Source organism: Cygnus olor, chromosome 3 (genome assembly GCF_009769625.2).
Source record: "Cygnus olor isolate bCygOlo1 chromosome 3, bCygOlo1.pri.v2, whole genome shotgun sequence".
Lineage (NCBI taxonomy): Eukaryota > Metazoa > Chordata > Aves > Anseriformes > Anatidae > Cygnus > Cygnus olor.
This window is the reverse complement of record NC_049171.1, coordinates 7,287,292-7,309,678: the sequence shown is the minus strand read 5'-3', so window position 1 is coordinate 7,309,678 and position 22,387 is coordinate 7,287,292. Positions and strand designations below refer to the sequence as shown.

General features: G+C 45.0%; 1 protein-coding gene across 5 annotated transcripts in view; it reads left to right on the top strand.

The window, feature by feature from the left end:
- The window catches only part of EVA1A (eva-1 homolog A, regulator of programmed cell death), a 199,632-nt gene that overhangs the window by 140,878 nt on the left and 36,367 nt on the right, over positions 1 to 22,387 (top strand). Inside the window, exon 1 of one of the 5 annotated variants that reach the window (XM_040554334.1) lies at positions 14,174 to 14,411. The exons of the other annotated variants lie outside the window; for them this stretch is intronic. The gene's annotated coding sequence lies outside the window, so the exon portion shown is untranslated. Of the gene's footprint in view, positions 1 to 14,173; positions 14,412 to 22,387 lie in introns of those variants that run through there. 5 annotated transcript variants of the gene reach the window in all.

The window sequence follows — 22,387 nt, the reverse complement described above, 5'->3', positions numbered from 1 at the left end:
GGGTACCAGCCACTTTGACACAGGCCACCACACAGCTTAAAGCCAGCGCTTTTCCTCCTTCCTCCTGACCTCTCCTGGAGTCGAACTGGTGAACGCAAGGTGAGAGGCTTCTGTGTCCCATCAACAGTCCCCTCAGTCATCCTCTCCCTCCCTGGAAGTGTTGTTTTTGGTTAATTTGTACAAGACTGGGCCTCCATGCTCTATCCTGTGGGAGGAAGCTCGAAGCTGGAATTTTGTAATAAATGCCAGATTATTCTCTTGAGGCACAACGGAGAAGACCACTCCTGTTGCTTCTCCAGTCCTTGTAAGCTCTTGTTCAGCTAAATCTGCTAACTGTGAAAGGTTTTCTTTCCCCATTGAGAATAAACCTGACCTCTGCGGAAGGTCAGCATCGGGGGTGTTTGTTCTGAGATACATGATTTCCACGGAGCCATGGTGGGAATCCCAGACCACATCTTCCTGATGCAGGTTCCCAGCAGTTCGCCAGGGCTGAGTCACTCTGAACGCACCCCCAGGCCATCTGCAGCATTGCTGAACCGCAGCATTGCTGAATCTGAGGACTTCTGCTCCCCTGTCCTTGGCCAGTCTCTTTGGTGCTACCCAAGGAGCGCAGAACAGTCTGTCCCTGTGCACGCCAGAGGCAGCTGGTTTGTGCTGGAGTGAGGGTGGGTTTGTACCTGCAGCTCAGGACAAAAAGTTCTGCACTCCTTAAAGGCTTTCTGCAGTTAGGGAAAAAAAGGATCTGGTCATCTGATTTTGGCACTGTCACTGATTCCCCATGCGACCACATTATTTAAACTTTCTTCTCCTGACTGCCAGCAACAAAAAGACCACCAATCCCTGCTCTCTCCTCCTGGCCATCTCACTTTGAGATGGCCATAACTTAAATAAGCATGTACTACCATAACTGAAATGTATGCAGAGAGCATGCTATACAAATAAGATTTTGCTTCTTGGCTATCAGTCACCCTACTAAGGACAGCGATAACAACGGGTGAAGCCCATATCTCATCCTCAGTGGTACCTGACACTCACACTACCTGTAGCTCGTCTGGAGTTTCCCAGTTGGACTTAATTTCGCTAGCTTAATAATATACATCTTGTACCCCTTTTATTTGAGTAGTCACTGTGATTGCCCTCTGACATAGTCTAAAATTATGTAAATTATGCTTGGATTCCTCTTCTCTCTTTTTTTTTTTTTTCTTCTTCTTTATTAATGCATACATGGACCGTATAGTCTTCAGAGATTTATTTTTCTTTAATGAAATCAGCCTCCTTTTCCTGGCTAGTGTACTGCACGAATGTCACATTTAAATATGTGCTTTCAAGTTCAGTCCTCTCCCTCAGACATATTACTTTACACTACATTTGGCTGGGTTAAATTGCACTGCTGATTTACTACATCAGTGGCCACGAAAGACTCGAATTCCTCTGACTCCTGTTTTGTTGTTTCTCTCTATTTACTATACACAGTGCTCTGGTTTTGGAATGGTTGGCAGACTGTAAGCTTACATTTCTTATTTCTTGTCTCCCCCTTGTATAATGTTTACAATTGGATTCATATATTTAGCACACTCAGAGCCGAGTACATTGCAGAGCAAGTACAAAAAGCTCTTTGGAGAGCAGTGTGAGTGTCACAGTCCTGTGCTGTGCCAGGCACCAGCTATACAGAGGAGGAAAAGGGGGAAAGATGTGACCAAAGTGCAGGGAAGCTCCCTTGTTTGTCTTCTACAAGCAGGAGCTGGAAGCAGGACGATGCTCTTCAGCCAGCTAAGGAGGCTTGAACAGCACCGAGAGCTCAAGGAGGCTTCCCCTGTCCTCCTAAGTTTTGTATCCAGAAGACTGGCACCTCTCTTCTCTGTCCAAAACCTGCCTGAAGGGAAGCTCTGGGTATGAGATTTGAGTCCAAATACCTTTCACTAATTGAGTTTAATTGTTTAAAAAGCAAACTAGTGCAGCATTGGGAATTCCCTTTTTTGTTTGCTTACTTGAAGAAGCCCTGGCTAAGCAAATCTGCCAGGCATGCTGGCTCTTCCTGACCAAAGATTTTAAAACAAGGGTTAAAGCATGTAGTGACAGCAACAGTGGCAACATAAACCTTCCCTGGAGAGGAAGGAGGCACCCCAAAGGCAGTCAAGCCACCCTCCACCTTCCGATTTTACCTCCCTGTGTGGGGCTGTATCACCTCTCCTTCAGGTTGAAGCTGCCAGGTGGTGAAGGTCTCATGCACTGCCAGTGAGAACTTTCAGCTGATAGTCAGGAAAGGCATCTCTGGTGCCAACCAGTTTCTGAGAGGAGCGAGCCAGGAGGTAGGTGCCTGTTCAGATATATCCCAGCCAGCTGGCTGGCTCTCAGCTTGGCAGGCGGGAGCACCTAATTGCCCTGCACAGACACCCTGTCTCCCTGGACAATACACGAATGCTTACAGGTTCTGAGTCATTCCTCAGAAATTCAGCACTCTCTGTTAGATACCTCAATGCTCACGATAGGTGCTCTGGGTCATGCTGCTGGGCAGGATGTCTTTAGGTTCGTATTGTTCTTTATTCTAGGTGGCCTGAAGTCAACTTTCCGTAGCTTGGCTTTTGCAGGTGCAAAGGAAAGGTTGCAGTCTGGGGAGAAGTACTGTTGGCCTTAATCAGTATTTGCAAAAAAAAAAAAAAAAGTATGCAAGGCACTGCCCGTTGTTACTAAGAGAAATCATCAGTGTTAGGACTGGGACCACATGGCTATCACGCCACGCAATCTCACTTTATTTTCTAGTAGCACTAAACACTTACTGATTCTGTCCAGACCTTGCCTGCTCTGTAATTTTCTAGAGTTGTCTCTATGAGGCAGAAGCTTGCCTGCAAAAACATAACAAAACAAACAAACAAAAACCCAAACCAACCCAAAAAAAGAATAGTATTCATCCAGGGTGCTAGTTTGTTCTCTGCACAGCTTTTACTGTGCAGCTAGCTCACTGCCAAGCATCACACAGCACAGCAGAGAGCGAGGCAGAGAAGTGCCTGTGAATCACCATGGAACAACAGCAGGCGAGCCAAGTGGGCCCATGTGATTTTAGGCAGGGCTCAAGAATTTCATTCCTTTAGCTTCAACCCAGGGGGCAAATTTGTTCATTTCTCTGGCATTGCAACAATGATAAAGACTGTGCACCCATTTGCCCTGAACTGGTGTGGTTTTTGCTGTGAATCACTTGCTGTTCCCATTGTGTGAGATCATAGCAGTTAAAGGAAAGGTGGAGATTCACGGGGACCAACTCTCATGTATACTAAGCTGCCTTTAGCCTCTCCTGAGTGTAGAAGATAGCCTTAAAGCAAAAGTAAATGGTGTAGTCAGAGCAGTGTAAGTGGGTTCTAGAGTCAGACAAGTTCACTGCTCTGAAGTGTGTTTTGCAGACGTGTTAGGAGATGGGTGCCAAGCTGTGAGCTGTCTCTTATCTCCACAATGGATGATGGAGAGAAATTTTAGGAAGGTTGATGTACCTCTGTCTGCAAAAACTGAGTGCTTCAGTGGTTCTTTTGCATGCTGATTCTTGAGTTTTTTTTCTGGGAATTATTTTGGAGAGCACTACTTGGCTTGGACTAAAAGTATGTGAGACAGCTGTGTAATAGCATGGACAGTCAAGTTCCAGCACCCATGCTTGCATCCTGAACTAGGAAGGAATAATTCTGGGAAAGACAGGAATACAGGCAAAGATATGAAGAACACCACCTGCTCGAGAGAAGCAACCTTGAGAGGCAGACACAAAACTTCCTACCTTGCTTGTCCATGTCTCCTGGACAGCCTGGAGTTATTTCATATGAGCACATCTCAAAGCAGGCACCCTAAATTACAGCTCTGTCACAGGTTCTTCAGGGTATAACATCCCCCTGCAGCGCTTGGGACTATTATGGATCTGAGGGGGGGACTAAGTGCAGCTGGAGGAACTAGGACACTTGTGTCCTTCACCATTCACGACAGTAGGAAGGTCATCTTATCCAACTGCAAAATGGGAGAGCTATCTTGCACCCATCTGCCAGAGGTTTAATTCTTTCTTGCTTGCAACTTGCTTGAAAAACGAAAAGCTCTATGTGACTGCTGTGTGTTATTAATGAGGGAAGGTTGGAAAAAATCCCCAAGACTTTCTGTCGTATAAGTTGCTTGAGAAAAGACATGCTATCCGTGGCGAGACCTCACAGCATGCAAATTCTCAAAGCATATATGTAAAAGTTTGAAACTGGAGGTTTTGTTGACCCTGGAAGAAAAAGCAGATTCCAAACGGGCTCAGAAAAAAAAATCTCCTGTTTCAACAATATTTGTTCTTGCTTTATTGATGAATAGATGCAGCTTGCCTGTGTTGTGGTTTTGCCCTGTTTATCTTCTGTGTTTGCATACATTCTCTTTCTGGGCAATTACAGTTTCAAGAGTTGGCCTCAAGGTAGGCAGCGTAAGAGCCATGTCATCTCTTCCTTCCTCCCTTTCATTGAATTTCTGAGCTTGGGGTCCTGCTTTTGAGCAGAATTTTTGTGATGGGGACTGTAGGGACTAGATTACCATAGAGAAAATGTGAATTTGAACTTTGGTCTGCAGAAAAGAACCTGATATTTCATTCTGAAAAACCTCTTTGGGCCATAAGGACCTACAGATTAAAAACACATAGTATAGGAAAGCTTAACAAAATACAATCTCCATGGCTTTGCAGGGAATTAGTTCTACCTTGTTGTTTCCATTGAACCGTGTGACTTGGAGAAGGATGAAGCGAACCTGCTCAGAAATCCTCAGGAAGAGACGTGGACTGCTTGAGGGTATCCATGGGGGCTTTTCCCCCTGTCCAAGGCTGGGTAGTCGGTTCAGCTGTTCTGCTGCTGCAGTGCAATATGCAGTGACAAGTTTTCCCTGTGAGGTTCAAGGCACAAAGAGAAGAAGTCATTGCCAAGGCAGGCTGCATTTTTTTTTTAATTATTTATTATTATTATTATTATTTTTTGTAGGGGAAGGGAAGGTCTGTGGTCCCTCACTCCTTCTTCTGACTGTTTCATCTGTTATATCGCTATGCAGAGGCTGGTACTGTGGGATGACACCAAATTCTTCAATTTGACTTCAGATTAGCTCTTTTTTGACTCTCGGTCTGAATGTCGTCTCATTACAGCCCCTGTTTACTGGGAGGCATTGTAGAAAAATTCTAGCATGCATTTATTTAAATATAAATGGAGTAGCTATAGAGCTCTTTCCAAAGAGTTTAAATGGCATCCTTGGCAAGAAAATAGAGAGGAAGAAAATATCTGTTACATGCGCCTGTGTATTGCCCCTAGAATAGGATCAAAGTTACAAAAAGAAACTGTGGTTTTGTTTCTCCGCAGTTGTTAGAGTTCACAAACTTCCCAGGATCTATATTTCAAGGCTTTCATCAGCCAGATTTTTGTACACATTTACATTCATTCAAGATAGTTTCCAGGCAGTGGGCGATTAGTGGTTAGACATGGCCTACAGTTTGGTGATAATTTGATTAAGTGAAATCCTTAGGAAAATGAGCATTCCAGATCTTTCATGTTCCTGTGCTTTACCTATGGACCACATCTCCTTCTCCACCCAGTCTCACAGGAGAAATCTCCTTTATCTCCTGCATTTCAGAAAGGAGCAGATGAATGCTAGGCAGGAAAGACGAGGGGATCCTTCCAGCCAGACTGAGCAGCAGGAAAAGATATTAACTCCAAAAAAACACCACTTTTACATTTTTCCAGGAGAATTCAAAACGCAGTCATTATCTCCCTCTCCCCAAGAACTCTGTGTACTCTGGTTCTTCTGCATGAATTCGGTATTAAGGACCGTGGTGTGCTACTAGCAAGGGGCCGAGAGGGTGTACCGTGGAGTTACAGAGTTTCCAGAGGTGGAGGAAGCACAAGATTCATAACATCTTGAGAAGACTCAGACCTCCTCAACGTGCTTAGGAGGGCACCCCCCTGTAGCATCCCTTGGAGAAGCATTCCTTTGTCAATGGACCTGGATGCACGAGGAGGTGGTCTGCAAACAAATGAAGACAACCTATACCAGCACACTCCCCTGCTGCCCAGTAAGCCAGCCAAGAAAGCAGATAAAATAAAAACAAGATGTAAACATTCAAAGCTTAGCCAATTTTTATTTATGTGCGACTGAAATAATTCTCTAATGTTGTGCAGGCTGGGCCATGGATTTCTTTCAGAGGAAGATGAAGTGGTGTGAGAGTATGGCTTGTCTGTAAGTCCTGCCTAGTAGAAGGACCATCTTGTGTCCTGCTCCTTCATTTAGAAACAGGGAGAGTGGAAGGGACAGTCAAGTCCTTAAGTGTCTACTTTTACAACAATCTTTGCTTTACCGAATTCCTTCAGGAAATTTTGGTTAAAAATATTGATTTAAAAAAGAAGGATGATGTCTTTCCGCTTTCCTGTAAATACTGCGGGTATTCGCCTGCCACGGTCAATGACTCATGTATTTCCAGTTGGTGAGAAGGGGTTTACAAACATTTGGATTTACAAACACGCATGGATTTACAAACAGTTGCTTGCAGTGGCTTTGCAGATCTCCTTGTGATAACAGCACGTCATTTGTCTCCGAACCATAGGCTTCATACGAGCACAGTGCTGTCTGGGGTGGCAGACAGGGACAAACAGCCGTGCCTTCTCTGTGTCCTGGAGACCTTTCCAGTGGCTGAGAGGCCAGCACGGCCCTGCATGGACCTGCTATGGCTCTGCTGACCACGCAGGGATGGGGAGCATGGGACACGCTGGGCTGAGAAGGGCGCTGTGCCCTTGCAAAAGCCCAGCCATGCATCCCAGGGACAGTGGCAACCTTTCCTCTTTTCTCCTTCCTTAGGAGTGCAAAGCAAAAGTGATATAGACATTTTGTTTTCCTGCAGGGGAAATTCTCTCCTCCCCCAAGGCAATGAAGTGATCTGTCAGAGGAACATTTACCTGAGAAATTAAAATCACAGCCTCCTGGCTGCCATCACAAAGCAGGCAACCCCAGTTATTTCCCTAGGTTCCTAAATAAAAGGGGAGAAAAGACCACTGAGACCATTCAGTCCATCTTCCTGGATAAAAGCAGACGTAGATTTTCCCTGAATTAGTTCCCATTTCAGTTACAGCAAGCATCCCACCTTTGTTCTGCAGGTGGTACCATCCTTGGCAGGGGTTGTTCCACCATCACCAGCAGCTGACGTGGGTACAGCCATTACTTTCCCTCTCCTTGGCCCTAAATCCTTTTGTGTGTGTGCCATTAGTGGTCCGTGTGTCCTCATTTGTGACACCCTGAGCCGTGGCAGCATCTCTCAGGGAGTGCAGCCACCTTCATTTGCAGGTTCCACACATGGAGAACACATGAGAAAACCTCAGTATGATTTTCAGCCTAAGCTTATTTAAAACTTTATATGGAAAAAGAAAGTTCTGGAAGTCCACACTCCAACATGCATGGGACTCAGTTAATTCACCTTGAAGAGGCCTTCAAGAGAACTCTAAAAATGCACGCTGCATTAGGGATAGGACATGGGTGAGTGCACCAGAGCAGCACCAGACAAACAGCAAACACTGCAGCAACCCAGCAAGGAGGTCATGGGAGCTGCGGGGCTGGCAGCATCGCTGAGCAGATCTGTTTGCGCTGCGGCCGTTTTTTTCTCACAGATGGGATAAAAATAAGATAGATTAAGTATATCCAAGAAAAAATAGTTTTGCTAAGGCTTGAGCAAGCTGCCAATGTCAGCAAAGGGAGCAAGTAACATAAGCAAACTTCAGAGAAGGAAAGCTGCAGTCTCCTGCCGGAGAGAGCAAAGGGGGCTGGCTCCGTGCACTGGCTGGATGTGGGGTGAGGGGTTGGCTGGGCAATTAAGTTGATTTGTGTCTTCTGTGTTTACCCGGGGAGATCCCAATGGAGAGGGAGGTTTTTCTCTTGGCTAATAAATATTCCTGCCCCTAGTTTCAAATGTTTTTCTTCCTGCTGTGGCCCTTTTGAGTCAACCTCAGCCGTGGCAAGTCACTCAGGCTGATATGTAAGTGTTGAGGGTCCTACAGAAATCTGGAGCCTTTTGTCATGGCTGTTAATGGCTGTGCTGCTTTTCCAGGGTTAGGTCTACATGTGGATGTGATTTCGCACCCAGCTTTCAAGCAGCTCCTTGTGAATGGCCGATTTGGGCAAGGTGAGGAACTGCTCCCTAAAACCAGACCTTCTATCAGCAGAGTGAGCAGCGGCAACACTTCTGCCATCTGTGCAGGAGGATGCTCCCCGGTGAGCATGAAACTGCTCTTAGGATGTGTGATGGAGAAAAAGCAGATGGTGTATCAGGGCTTTGGTGGGCTCAGATGAGCAATAGTGCTTCTCGGTTGCTTTTCAGTAACTGGCTGTGAGCTTGGTCTTAGGCAGTGGCAGATCATCTGCCTTCATTTAGTGGGTTGTGAAAGCAGAGGCTTCCTATTGATTTCTGGTCTTCCTTTCCTTTTTTTTTTTGGAGAGTTACAGCTCCAAGTTACAGCTGGGTTAAGGCTAGTGGCATACTGAGGCTCCATACGTTAAGTCTTTAGGGGTGCTGATGTATAGAAAACCCCTGCTCCAGGTGAAAACATCATTCAGAGAATTATTTCCTAAGCATACAGGCTCCATTTCTCTTACCCTGCTTCCTGATTAAGACAGGGGAGGCCACATCTGAAATGCTGTTGCTCTGATTTGGGAGTACTTACTCCACTTTGGTGAGGTGTAAATGGTAAGGGGCATGACAAGAGGGAAGGAGGATGTCATTCTCCACTATATCATGGTTATTTGTTGCTCTCCGGAGTGGTTACTTCTGGTTTTTAAATGCACTTAATTCAGACAGAGGTAACCTCGGGAAAAGGGGGTTGGGATTGTGTAGGGAACCTTCCCATGATGAACGTCTGCCTCTTTTTGGTTAAGAACCATATTTGTTACATTAAAACAAATGCCACTATATGACCCAGAGAGCTTGTGGAAGGGGGCCAGAAAATAAACTGTTGCTACTGATGAGATAATGGATTAAAAAAAAAGAAGATAGCGGCACTAAAAAAAGAAAAGGAAACTCAGGCAAAAAGCTGTTTCTCATTTTTTTTTACTTTGCCCTGAAAATGAAGACAAACGTGGTTTTTCAGCTCAGTCTCACTTTGTAGAGTTGTTGGGTTGGACACTTGGGGGATAGAGATTTCTAACTTTCCTTTCCCATGTTGTTTGAGAACCCCACCAGAAATGTGTCTGAGTAGCAAAGTTCACTCCCTGACATGTGTGAAGATGGTTAGGGCCAGGGTTTTGATTCACTTTGCATGAGAAGTAATAACCAGACACCACAAGTGAGTCAAGACTCTAGGATGGCCAAGAGGGAGCTGGATTCATTTTGGCCCTCTTCTCTGTAGCTGGTGTCTGTCTGTCTGGATCTGTGAAAGTGATGCCATTAATGCCAGCGCACCGATCCCTCTGTCTGTCTGGCAAGCCAACATCAGTCTCCCATCTGGGTATGATGCAATTTCCTTTGCTTCTTTATTAGGAGATTAAAGGAGCTGCCTCTTCTCCCTTTTCCTTGTAGATAATTTATTGTTTCTGGAATTAACAGCTTTTAGTATTTGAAAGTTTCCTGCAGATGGATCAGGAGCAGAAAAGAACATTGCCATGACAGCATTTTATAGGCAGATACCTACAGAATAGGCTACCTGTTTCCTGGCCCCCCTATTATGTACACATTGAGACTTAAGTGTTTACCTGAGCTGTCACTTCAAAAACCGGTTTTGTTTCTTATAGCAAATTTAAGAGGCTAAGTGTCTTAAATGACTTTTTGTGGTAACTGCTGGTAAGTTCAGTGGTGACATAAAGAATGATGTCAAAAAATTCAGAATTCTCCTCCTCTTGACATTTGGCGCATTGGGTAATGCATATGCTCTCAACACAGCGGGCCATCACTCCTTATCACCAAGTTTTGTATCTGGAGGTCCTTCCTACCTAGAAGCTTCCTTTGCCTCCGTTGCGCACAGCAAACGGCATCTGCCTTGATGAGTCTCCTTGTTTCATCTGGAATAGAGTTAATTTTCTTCCTAGTAGCTGGTATGGTGCTGTGTTTTGGATTTAGGATGAGAATAATGCTGATAACACGTGATGTTTTAGTTGTTGCAGAGCAGCACTTACACTGAGGCAAGGACTTTTCAGCTCCATCAATCAGCTGGTGGTGAGCAATTGCATTGTGCATCTCTTGTTTGTGTATTCTTTTCTTTTTCCTTTTTTTTTTTTTTTCTTCTTCCTTATAAACCTGTCCTTATCACAACCAATGTGTTTTACTATTTTTTTTTCTTTTTTTTTTTTTTCTTCTGATTCTCTCCCCCATCCCACAATGCGGTGAGTGAGCAAATGGCTGTGTGGTGCATAGCTGCCTGCTGGGTTAAACTACAGTGAGTCTGTAGGGTTATATAGGGATTTACCTGTTGGACTGAAAGGGACTGCCCGTCCTTTAGCCCAGGTTAAGAAGTTGTGCCTTTTGGGGCTCTTTAGGGCCGTTTCAGTCTTGACACTTTGTGGGACTTGCCATATGTTGTGGTCATTCTTTTAGGACAGTACTTACTAAAGCCATTTATATATTTTTATAGCTAAGCACAGGAGTAGCACGAGGAGGTACAGATGTCCATCAGCTTTGCACCAGGTTGCAGAGACCACTTGGCAAATACTCCAAAGAGAGAGTTCTCATACGTCTGTGAGAAGTCTCTCTTGCCCAGGGCCAAGACACACTGGAGAAGTAGCTGACACAGCCTCCACTGCTCTGCTTATCTTGTGCGTTCCCATTGAAGGCTGAGGTTTGGCCAAGCGTGTTTCTGTCTCTGTGCAGACACTGCTGTGACTGCCCAGGCACGCACTCGGGCTAGGAGGCAGCAGGTAACAGCTCTGTGACATGGCCAAGGCTGCCGCCTGCCTGAGGAGGTCTTCTCCTCCTGTATCACGCTACCAGCAGGTGCTGGGATGTGATGCTGGAGGAAAGGAGACTTTCTGGGGCTTTTCTCCCTCCTCGGCTCCTGGGAAGAAGTATGCAGGTCTAATCATGTTACAGGTGGCTTCAAACTATGACTTGTCCTGACCTACCTCTTTGTAGCAGGTCTAGGAGAATGCTTGTTTCAGGGTTAGGTGATTACCGACATGCTTGGGCAGTGGATTAGGGCTTTGAGCCCATAGTTGTGTCCTCAGCCTAGTGTGTGGCGTAGTCTTGCAGCACTCCTGTTTTGCAACTGAACCAAAGACGTTCAGAATATATGAGAGGTGCGTTTGCAGGTTTAAAGGTTGGTAAAGCAATCTGGTTGCTTTGTTAATTAAGGCAATGTTGGAAATACAGAGGGGGATCTTGTGACCCATGGGAGAGGGACGGTCTTTCTGACCCATCTGCAGGTATTTCCAGTGCTTCGTGGGTCAGCATATTTCCATTCCATGTTTGGTCTGTTGTAACTGAATTACTAGTGACTCTCCCTGTGAGAAACCCCAAATCTCTCTCTTTGGCTGGCCATCTGATGAGCGTTAATAACCAAGGAGCAATGAGCAGCTGGTAGCGCTTATCAGAGGCAGCTCAGCGGCTGGTAGCTATCTCCTCCGGGAGAAGCCCTGCAGGGGGAGTTCCCACCTCACTGCTTCTTTGCTTCACTGGAAATCATTTTGGTTGTATATCTTGGCTCAGTATGCCTCCAATCCTTTTCCTGGTATGAAGATTCACAGCTGGAGTCTCTGTCTGCAGGGGCTTGCAAAGCTCTTTTCTTTGGATGCGGTGATGCCTTCTCCCTTTGGTGGGGCAATGAGGGATATGCAGGGGCCAGCACTCATGATAAGCCCCTGGACAGAGTGGGAAGACACTTGGACCGTGATGCCCAGAGGATTTTAGGGCTTCCTTGTGATTGAAAAGGTGGAGCCATCTCTAATGACCGTTCACTGCCCTGCAATGAATGCAATATATATCCTTTGTAATGACACTTTTTTCTTTCTTTCCAAATAAAGGGTTGCTTTACTTACCTGGATTTACAACTCCACCAGCCAAGCTCTTTTAATAAATTGCCCAATAAAGACATCATTAATCTCTGCCAGAAAGTTTTTTTTTTTTTTTGCCCATGTAGTTTTTACTCTACGGCTTGGAAGGAGAAGCTATAGCAGGAAATAGGGTTCCTGGCCCCTGCATGAGGTGCTTTGTTTGTATAGCCATGTCAGATGCAGGTGTGTGATTTTCCACACTTCTTACTGACACAGTGTTACTGGCAAAGGGTTTATGTGCAAAATGAGCCAATGTCACGTACTTTCTGCATCCACTGGAGAAGGTCCAGTTCCACTCACTCACCTTTTACCAAGAGCTTAATGGAGAGAACGGTAGAGCTGGTGGCACAGTGAGAAAAGAATTAAAGGCCAAGTTTTATTGCAGGGCTTTTCATCATCACTGCTGGGAATTGTGAAAACACAGGTCTGAATAAATGGGTCCTATGATGCTGGGCTGTGAACAGGATTTGAACCCTCAGGCACTGGCACTTAGCTCTCAGTCTCCTGAGTTGTACAACACTACAAGGCCCTCTTAAACGGGGCCATTTTTTTCATGATTCAAGGCTGACTCAAAGAGATTTTCCTATCTGTTGACTATGAAATATATATATATATATATTTCATTTTCTTCAAGAAAGACCAATTTATTTGCCATTTGAGTGAAATCAATATTCTGAAATGCCATTTCAATGAAATCAAGGTTGTAAAGTAAACAGGGTAATGAGAAGACAAGCGCTGTACATAGATTTTCAAATGTCAGACAGTTGATAGATTTTTTCAAATATATAGCTTGTTTTCTCCGTGATAAATAGTGGAGATGGATAGCAGATGAACCAGAACTACAGAAGGAGGTGTGAAAGTGCCTGTGTTTTCCTCCTGAGCTAGTGGCAACCTGTAGACATGGATGGGACTCCCCTGGGCTGAAGACAGAGGAGATGCTGTTTTTCTGTATGGATGTGGCTGGAAAAAGGCAATTTTAAACCTTGAGCCTCTAGTGTTGAAACAAGTCATCTCCTGGATGTTTTGCCTCAACAGTGGGACTCCCAAGGGCTAAAGGAGGAAGGGTGGCAGGGGATCTCTGCGTGAGCCAGTATTGTGCTGATGCCCAAGCCCATGGTGTTGGAATCGCCATCTCTGCTCTGCCTGCACAAATCCCCCAGCTTTGTGTAAATTTCACATGTTGCACGAATGATTCCCTCTTGCTTTTCCCGGGATCCGTGGTGTGTTTCTGCTCTGCTAAGCAGTGGCCACGGTCCAAGCAGCAGCGGCTGCAGTTTTATGCTCCTGGATTGGAACAGGGCTCGCAGTCACCCACAACAGAAATGCTTGCGATTAGAAACCTGTGAGATCATCCCTGCAGCTCACAAAGAAAGTTTGCCATCTTGCTGGGGAGAAAAGGAACTGGAAGGCTGAAACAATTATATGCCACTTTACCCCAAAAGTGCTTTGAGGTGGTGGGTGAACAACGTGCAATGCTATATATATATTATATTTTCTTAATCTCAGTATTCTTCCCCAAAATGCAGTCCTGAGTTCCCAAGTTATGGTAAGAGTCGAAACTGGTTGGTTTGCAGACCATTTATATTGCTAGAGAGAGAGGTAAATAGCCAAAACTCACCTAAGAAGGAAGCCAATTCCTAAGGTAATTGCTATTATTTTGGTTGGAAAGGAACTCTGGGAACATTTTACCATGAAATGAAAGCTTACAAGAAGGTAATTGAAGTAATGAGCTGTTTGAGGGAAGAATGGAGTAATGATTTTGAATTGGTAATTAAAAAAATAAATAAATAAAAGAAGGTTGAGAGTTAATACAACCAGAATCTTGTATCTTTGCAGAGCTGGTGAGGAGGACAGTGGTATTTAGCAGATGAAGAGAGTGTTGCTTTGGGTTCAAAGAAGGGATGTTTATCTCTAAAAAATATGGGTACTGATGAGTGATAACAGCCTGGAGTTCTCCGTGCTGGTTCATTTTTCAAGCTTGTCACCACCCATGCATTTATTTTTGAGGGTGGGAGAAGGTGCTGGAAGTGGTGTGGGGTAAAGGGTTGGTGCTGAGTGGGTGTGATAGGGTGGGTGGTGCTGGCGTGCAAGGAGCGGTGACAGCCCTTTTCCCCAACTGACTCAGCCTCCCCAGCAAAAGGCTCAAAAGCCTAAAAGCTGTTTTTGGTGTTTTCTTTGACTAGGAAAGCAGATGTGGTGCTGTGCCCACATTTGTTGCTTCTTGCAACCCTCTGCTTTGTCCTCTCTTCTTGCCCAGGCTCACCAAAGTGAACTACCTGCTAGTGCTGAAGGTGCAAATAACTCCATTTGTGCCTGCAACATGTAGGATTTGTACCCTAACAAAAGCAAAAGGCTCTCCTTGCCCCCAGGCTTTAAGGAGGGGAGAGGCTGGAGCGCTGTGCTGCCAGGAATCCAAGGTAAGACTCCGACCTCCCAAACTTCCCATTGTTTCATCCTAACCCAGAAATTACTCTGGCATCTTTCTTATTCCTGCTGGTTAGAGAGACTTAGAACTTTCATTAAATGCTGGATTTGGATCTTGGCTAATGAAAAGAAAAATCATGCACACAGTCTGGCAGGGGAATGGAATATCTGGGCAGTGTGAAAGCTCCTCTCAGGTGCAGGCAGTGCTGTATGGGCTGTGCAGTGCTCAGCAAGCCCTGTCACTGCCTGGGGTTTCCTGTTGCTCACGGCATTCCTTTACTATTACTTCTCCTTTTCGTCTTGCTTTGTAGAATTTGATCTCTGCTTTAAATTAAGTCCCCAGTACCTGATTATTGCAGTATGCCTCACTGAATAGGGATCATTCCCTTTCTCACTCTCAATTCACTTCACCTTGGCTTATAACTTTACTCTTTGGAGAAAGGCAAGGTTTATGTTCCTTTGGGATTGACGGAGATGATGGTCTTTGATTTCTATGTCCGTGGCCCGAAATCTTTCTCAAATCCAGCCTGTCATATTGAAGTGATTTACTTCTTTCATTGTTTGAATCTCCCCGTTATTTCTTGCCAATTTTCTGCGAGTGAACACTCATTCCTGCATTTACCAGGGCTTTCTGCATCTGGCCCAACTGGCAGGTTCACATATGTCTTTCATAAAGAGGATTTTGCAGACAAGAACTCCCTGGAAAAGGATTAAGCCTTTTTTTGTTGTTGTTGATACCGAGTTTGTCGCTGCTGAGAGGATGATAAATGCTGTGCACAAGGCACACCATGATGAGCACACGTCCCTTGCAAGGGATGGATGTCATTGTCTCTTTGCATGTTGTCACCTGTATTACAATTACAAAGGTAGTGTAAATATTTGTTATCGACATTTCCCTGCCTGGCATGGTTGAAGTGTCTAAGCCAGACCTCTGAGTAGTTATTGTCAGTGCTTACGTGGTATCTGCAGGCAGATTGTGTCTGGACACCTTGAATGGGTTTGCCCCCCAGAAGCAGAGAAGCCCCGTTCCCCCAAACTTACACATCCTTTGGGCCTGAGATCACATAGGCAGCTGTGGGACATTTGCTGCCTTTAGTTTACTCTGACACTGATTTGCCTTGTTGGCCTTTGGCAAATCAATTGACTCCCAAGATTTAATTTTGTCACTTGCAAAAGGTAAATGCTTTGCTGGTTTTACAACAGAGGTGGTGTTTTAAAAGGGTTAATTAGTTGGTGTTTGAGGCACAACAGTGTTATATAGGGATTATTCAGAGTGAAGGCACATGGAGGTGAGTGTGTGATTAACACAGTGAGCCTGGGGGTGAGCAGATTTCCCCAGGCGAGAAACTGAGCTGTTGTTGGCTGCTGGCTTTCCTTTTGGCATGTGTTCCTGCAAAGGCTGCAGTTTGGGGAGCACCCCATGATGACTCCATGCTCATCCTGGGTCTTGCAGGGCTGCTTTCAGGGCTCCTCACTTGCATTCAGAGCTGCTCAGCCATGTAAGGGCAGGAAGGAGCTGAAATTGCCTCCTCCTCCTGTCTGTGTGGCCAGGTGAGGAAGTCAAGAACGTCATTTCATGCACCATAAATACTAATAATTCCAGGTACTTATGATTTGAGCATGCACATTAATGCGGTGCGAGCTCTCTCCCCTGGCTAGATTCGGTGTAATCACACTTTGGACCTGTTTGTCTTGGCGAAGCTGCCCTTGTGAATGAGGTAACTTAGGAAAAGACATTCCTTCACTCATAGCAAGCAGCTAAAAATATCTGAACTTCCACAGGCCTAGGGAGGAGAGCAGGAGCCAGGGTAAAGCTCAGAGCATGGACCTCTGGGGATGCAAAACTGTGTTCCTTATCAGAGCCGGGCAGGGGCTGCTGATCCCTATCAGAGTACCTTTGTTGGACTGGGCTTTACCATGGAGCATTTCTTGGGACTTGAAATGCTTTACTCGCAATCTGCAGCACACAAGCTTCAGCAAGCAAGCTCTGTTCTTTGCTGCATACCCTGGTTTGCTTCCCAGTGACTGGCACGTTGAGTTTACAAGGGTGATGTAAGAGCTGCTGCTCTACTAATAGCTGTGGGAGCATCTTGGACAATGACTGCTGCTTTGGAACAAGGTACACAGCACTATTGTTAACTAAAGATAGGATGAAGGTTAATATGCTTTCCTTCTACCCTTTAAAATAAAAATTAAACAGCCTTCCTCTTTGATGATGAGAAGAGGTGCTTGTAAAGGCTTAAAGCTGGGGCTGTTAAGCTATTTGGACATGCAAGGATGGCGATTTAAAATGATCAAAACCTGATAGTTGTCTCTCCTCTGTGTGTGTGTATGTTTAAGAAAACTTTTTTGAAATGGAACAACAAAAAAGCATCACTTCACAACCAGAATGAAGCTAATGAAGCAATGCAGTTATGCCTCTCCCCGAAGATCTGACCGCAAGCTTCTGCAGACAAAGAAAAGGGTTTGCTCAGGTAGATTTTATTATGTAGTGAGAGTTCCTGTTGCTGCTTTTCCCGTACAGCTGGAACCACAGCCCTGTGTGTTTTTGTGTGTACATGCGTGCACTTACTTAGAGGCACTTCATAAATCACGTTTGAAAAGTGCATTTTTTTTTTCAGTTTAGGAATTTGGCAATAAACAAGTCAACTGAGAGAAATATCAAACCTGGGACTGGTTCAGTTACCAGCTGCGGGGGTGGAAGGGGGCTCTGGAGATCAGCATATTTATAAGTGTGCAGTAGCTGGAGTGGGTGGATTGGCTACTTTTTTGGCAAGGCTGAAGTTGCTTGATTATTAAGAATTATTCCTTATTATTTATGTCACCCATTCGAGGCTGCTGTCTCTCTGCAGATGTGCCCTAAAGCAGGGAAGTGAAGCACAGGCAGCGCAGCCAGACCTCTTCAGTTTTATTGCAAAGTGCTGCCTTTGCTGCGAGAACAGATTTTTATGGCCAGCCTGGCCTTGTTTTGCTTCCCAGAATGCAAAGGGGGGGAACAAAAAGCAGGGAAATGCAATTTTGATTGAAACTCCAGGGGACCGTGAAAGAGGGCAGAAAGGAAAGCAAGAAAACCATAAAAACACCGCAATGGGGGCCAGCAAAAGAGTGACACTGTCCTGTGAGCGCAGCATGGCAGCAGTTCTGTAGCTCCTCTTTCCCCAGGATGGTTTTTGACTCGTGCTATGAAAAGCCCATCAGTTTGTAACCTCCACTTGAGAGGATGGATCAAGATTTGGTTCTTTCTGAAGTCCGAGGGCAAGTGGATGTGTTTTAATTCCTCTTGCAGTGCCTGTTGTAATGCAAAAGGCCATGCCTGTCTATGAGATCCACTTACGGGGCCTGCTCGCTGTCACTCATAATCTTTGTGTTAGCCTTTGGGTGCTGGGAAATACTTTTTTCCTGCCTTTATGGAGAACTGGGACAAAGAGGGATGTAAATCCTGATCCGCATGAGCACTGAGGTGCTTGGGTGTGCCTAAACATCTTGGGCTGCCCCCTCACAAAGCACGTGCAGTTTGGGCCTGGGTTCACATACAGGAAGGAGATGGGTGAGGGAAAGCCTGGGTTCTCATCCCTGCTTCCTGAGGTGCACGTGAATTTGGCATTCAGGGCCTAAAAGCAGAGCTCAACCAGGACCCAGGGCTTCTCCCATTCCCAGCTTGAAGGCTGTAGGGGCTCTGTGCTGCCAGCTCTTTTTCTGCCTCCGTGATCAGGCCTTGCTTGAGACACCATGTGGGTGTTTGCCTCGTGTGGCTGGTGACTGAAACAACAAAATGACTGTGGGCTTCTTTTCTTGGACAGCTGGCCAGGTTTTGGTCAACAATGCTGCTGAGAGAAAATCAGCTGTATGGACCATCAAGGCTGCTGTCAGGAATACAGTCCTTGCTCACCTGGGCTGCAAAACTCACATCTCCTCATCTGGTGGTGAGGCTTTAAGTAACAGAAGAGACTCTGCCCTACAGCTTTTGGGCTCAGCTGCTTAGCTTCCTGAAGAGAGGACATTTCCTTCATCTGGGCTCTCTTGTCCTTTCAGGACTTGGAAATGATTAACTCTGAGTGTAGCCCTCCTCAGGCTGAGCCGGGCTTTGGATGCGAATCCCTTGTTTCCTGAGCTCCACTGACAAGGTTGGAGAAGGTGGTTGCATGCTCTTTTTTTGGTGGAAAATGTCTGTGAGTGCTGAGCTTTGTGCAAGAGGCCACTGCACGATATGGGACCTTAAGGGATGCTTTGCTGACCTGGTGACATTCCCAGGCATGCACAGCAGATGCTAACCTGGCATGCCAAAATAAGAAGTAAGTCTGGGTTTAGTGAGGTACCTGGGCAGGTAGTGAGTATAATTTTTTTTGACTTGTTTTGTTAATGTTAAGCACTTACTTTCTCCCTGAAGTGCAGTTTGTGTGCCTGATTGCTGTGTCATAAATCCAGCCTGAAGTGGTATGCCCAGGGTGAGAAATGAAACAGTGCATAAAAAAGCAGACAGAACATTCTGCTACACCAAGGGTTTCCTTCTCCTGCACAGCTGGGACCAACCTTATGGCTTTTTCTTTTCTAGGGCTGATGTGGTAATACTAGCAAAATCCTTCATGCCAGTGGTCACAACTCTGACGCACTCTTCTCTCTGTGGTGTTGATTGTAGAGAAAGGCTGACTTGTCTGCATCTTTTCTTATTCTCGTTGCTTTGCCAGGATGATGCATTTATTTGGGTTAGGTGTCAAGCAACATCCACTGCGAGAACAACACTGCTGACTGCCAGAATCAGGTCACTGCTGGTCACTTGCTGACTGCTTGGTTATTTTAGGCTTTGGCACTCTGAAACATTTAGATGATGATTTACAAACATTGCACTGTGGAAGCTCCCATCCAAATTACGCTCTGCTTGATAAACTGCATTGGATGAACATTGGGCAGGAGTGAGACAAGGCAGGATGCATCGCTTGCTCAGTAATTGGATGTGTAGATGTGCTTCTCTGAAACAAAAAGCAAGAAAAAAGGAAAGGAAATACAGGTTGATTAGCTATTTATCAGAGTAGCTCCCAAGCAACGGAATGAAGATATGGAGGTGGGTGTTGGGGTCACTTAATCCTGTTATAAAGAGATAACAGTTCATTGTTCCAAGGCAGAAATGCAAAAGGTGAATAGAAATGCCTTCTTCCTTCATGGATGAAACCTGTGAGCCTGCTGGCTAGTTGTTTTTGTACCGGTTGAAAATAGCAATCAAACAATTTAACTCTCACAAATAAGAGCTGCTAATTAGAAGTTATCTGTTTCAAATCAGAGTCCTTATTAACTTATGAAAGAGAGGTAGGACAGGATGGGACTTGTGACAAGGCAAAGGTGATTCATGGCATTGCCTTCCTCATGTTCAGAATCTGGGAGGTCTGATCCTGCTGAGGTATGTTTTGGGGTACAGAAATGCTCTGCACAATCCTCTGAATATGTGCACTGCCCAAATCCCCAGTAGTACTTGGAGAGCGCTTCTGATCTTTCTTGCTTTTTTTCTCTGTCATGCTGTAGGTTTGAAACATCCTCTTTTCTGGGATTGGTTTTCTGCATGGGGAAGTATGAAAGAAATCAGTTTGGACAAAGTTTCTTGTGCACATTTAACATGTCTGTAAGGACTTGAAAACCCAAATAACCTCTTTCAGTCCTTTGTTTGCTGAATCTTTGACTTGTGCGGCTGAGCTGCACTGATGAGCTAGAGGTTCACCTTTTTAATTAGCTCCCTCTATACAGATTTGTTTTCCACCTGCTTTCCTAACTTATATGCTTTTCTGCCATCCTTATAAGGTTAAAAATCATTTAAGTAAGAGCTCCTAGTCAGCTGGCAGCGTGATACCTTGGTGAATTAACATAGACCTTATCATTGCCAACAGGGAGAACAGAGACAATCAAAGCTGAGTCATCAGACAAGGGAATGTGATGAGCAAGCAGGCAACTGGGACTGAATTAGGTTGGACTGAGATGGAAGACTCTGGAGGTCTGGGGAAAGTGACTGGTAAACTGAGAATGATGCATCATAATGATGTATCAATGGCCAGGAGGCAATTTAAAGTTGCCAACACAGGCCGGCTTTGTCAGGATCTTCTTGTACACGCAGAGAAGCAACTGGTTCACTCTGAGTCAGAAAACTGTAAACTCATTTCAGAAACTCGTATAGTCTACCTTTGTGTCAGCAAGCAGGATGGGCACTGACCAATCTTGACAGATATCCTTTGTCAGGAGACCCTTCTGGCAACGTACTTCCAACATTTTCCTTTCCATTGGAAGTGCTTGCCTAATGACTAACCTAAATTTTCCTGCTGCAATTTCTCTTAGACCATTATTTCTCATGTGTCCAAGTGTCCAAGCACAAAATACATTATTTCTTTCTTCTGTCTAGCAACCTTTATAGTTCTGAAGCCAGTTTTTGTGTCTCCCACATTCCCTCTCAGTCTTCTGCTGTGTGGTGAGAGTATCAGTATTGTCTAATCTGTTATATTCTTTTCTGAAGGTCCATGTTTCACTTGCAAATGAGAGACCCAGACCAGGCACAGTACTTCAGCTGAGATCTTACCAATGTTGAGCAGAAGGAAAGGGTTCAGACATTCTGGTCTGAGGTCCATTAGCCACTTGACATCACTGGTTGATGTTCATCCTTGTGATCTGCACGACTGCCATGTGGGCAGCTCTCCTGAATGTGTCTAGTGGATTGTTCCTGGCTGACTTTGGTATCTTGGACTCGTCCATATCTCCAACCTGTCACGAGCATGTGAAATTCTCTTCTCCTTTTATTACAGTCCTTCCTCACTTGGTATCATCTGCAAATGTAATAAACATTATCTGTATTCCAGCATCCTGGTCATCATCCAGGTACTCTGTGTCCAGGAACATACAAATATTTTTCATTACGACTGGATCTAGGACGGACCACTGTAAAACCCCACTTGATGTATCCTTTCACTGTGAAAATGAATCATTGATAACTACACTCTAAACTCTTTTCCATCTAGTTTAGTTCCTGCCCTAATAGCACACCAAGTTTCTGTAGTTTGATTATGAGAAAGTCGTGGGAGACACTATTCTTTCCAAGACACTGCTGATGTGTAGTCTCTGAATAGGGAGTGTTCAGATTAACAGCAAATTAATCCTCTGGTGAAGGCAAACCGTAAATGAAATGGTAGAACACACAATGGTCACTCTGAAAGCTACTGCTCATTTTTCTTTCCTCGTTTTCTGAGAAGCAGCACAGCTCTGTTTCTCAAGACCACACAGCATTTGACTCTAATGCTGCAAAGCAAACAGTGCATCTTTCAAGAATATTTCATTTTGACTTTCGTGCTAGAGGCACATGGAGCCTTCCTTCCCCCAGACACCTTTCCCAGGACAGGGGAATACTGTGTAGAATTAATGTTGGGTGTTTCCACAGCTTTCTGAATAGCTGCACAGTAGGAAACCAACTTTGCTCTGAAAATAAGTTTTATTTGCAAAATTAGTAAGTCCTGATGACGTTTGAATAGATTAAAATTTGTGAGTCAGCTTACTTATCAACAATAAGTGAGAAATATGTGATAGTGCATATAAATAGGTGCTAAATAAGAATATGCTGTTATGGTATTTTCATAATGCAACCTCATTAGCTGGGAGGAAGGCAGAATATTAATTTTATTTCTACAGTGTTTGCATCCCAGAATCTGACTTTAGCCCACCTCTGATCAAACTCTGTTTATATTAAATACACAGCCACATGACTTCTTGTCTGAATCTCTTGACTGCTCTCTCTGGCTGCATCCATACTAACAAGCTGCAAAGGTCCCAGGTGTGGGCTCAAGCACCGGAGCTGTTGAATTGTTCCTGTGCTTTTTGCCATGGCTTTGCCCTGTGCTCTCTAGCCCTTGTCCAGGCTTGGGAGTGAATGTGGGCCAGCAGCTCTTCCCTGTAAGCATTATGAATGAAACCATGCTGTGTGGGAGCATGCAAGGGAGAAAGTTTA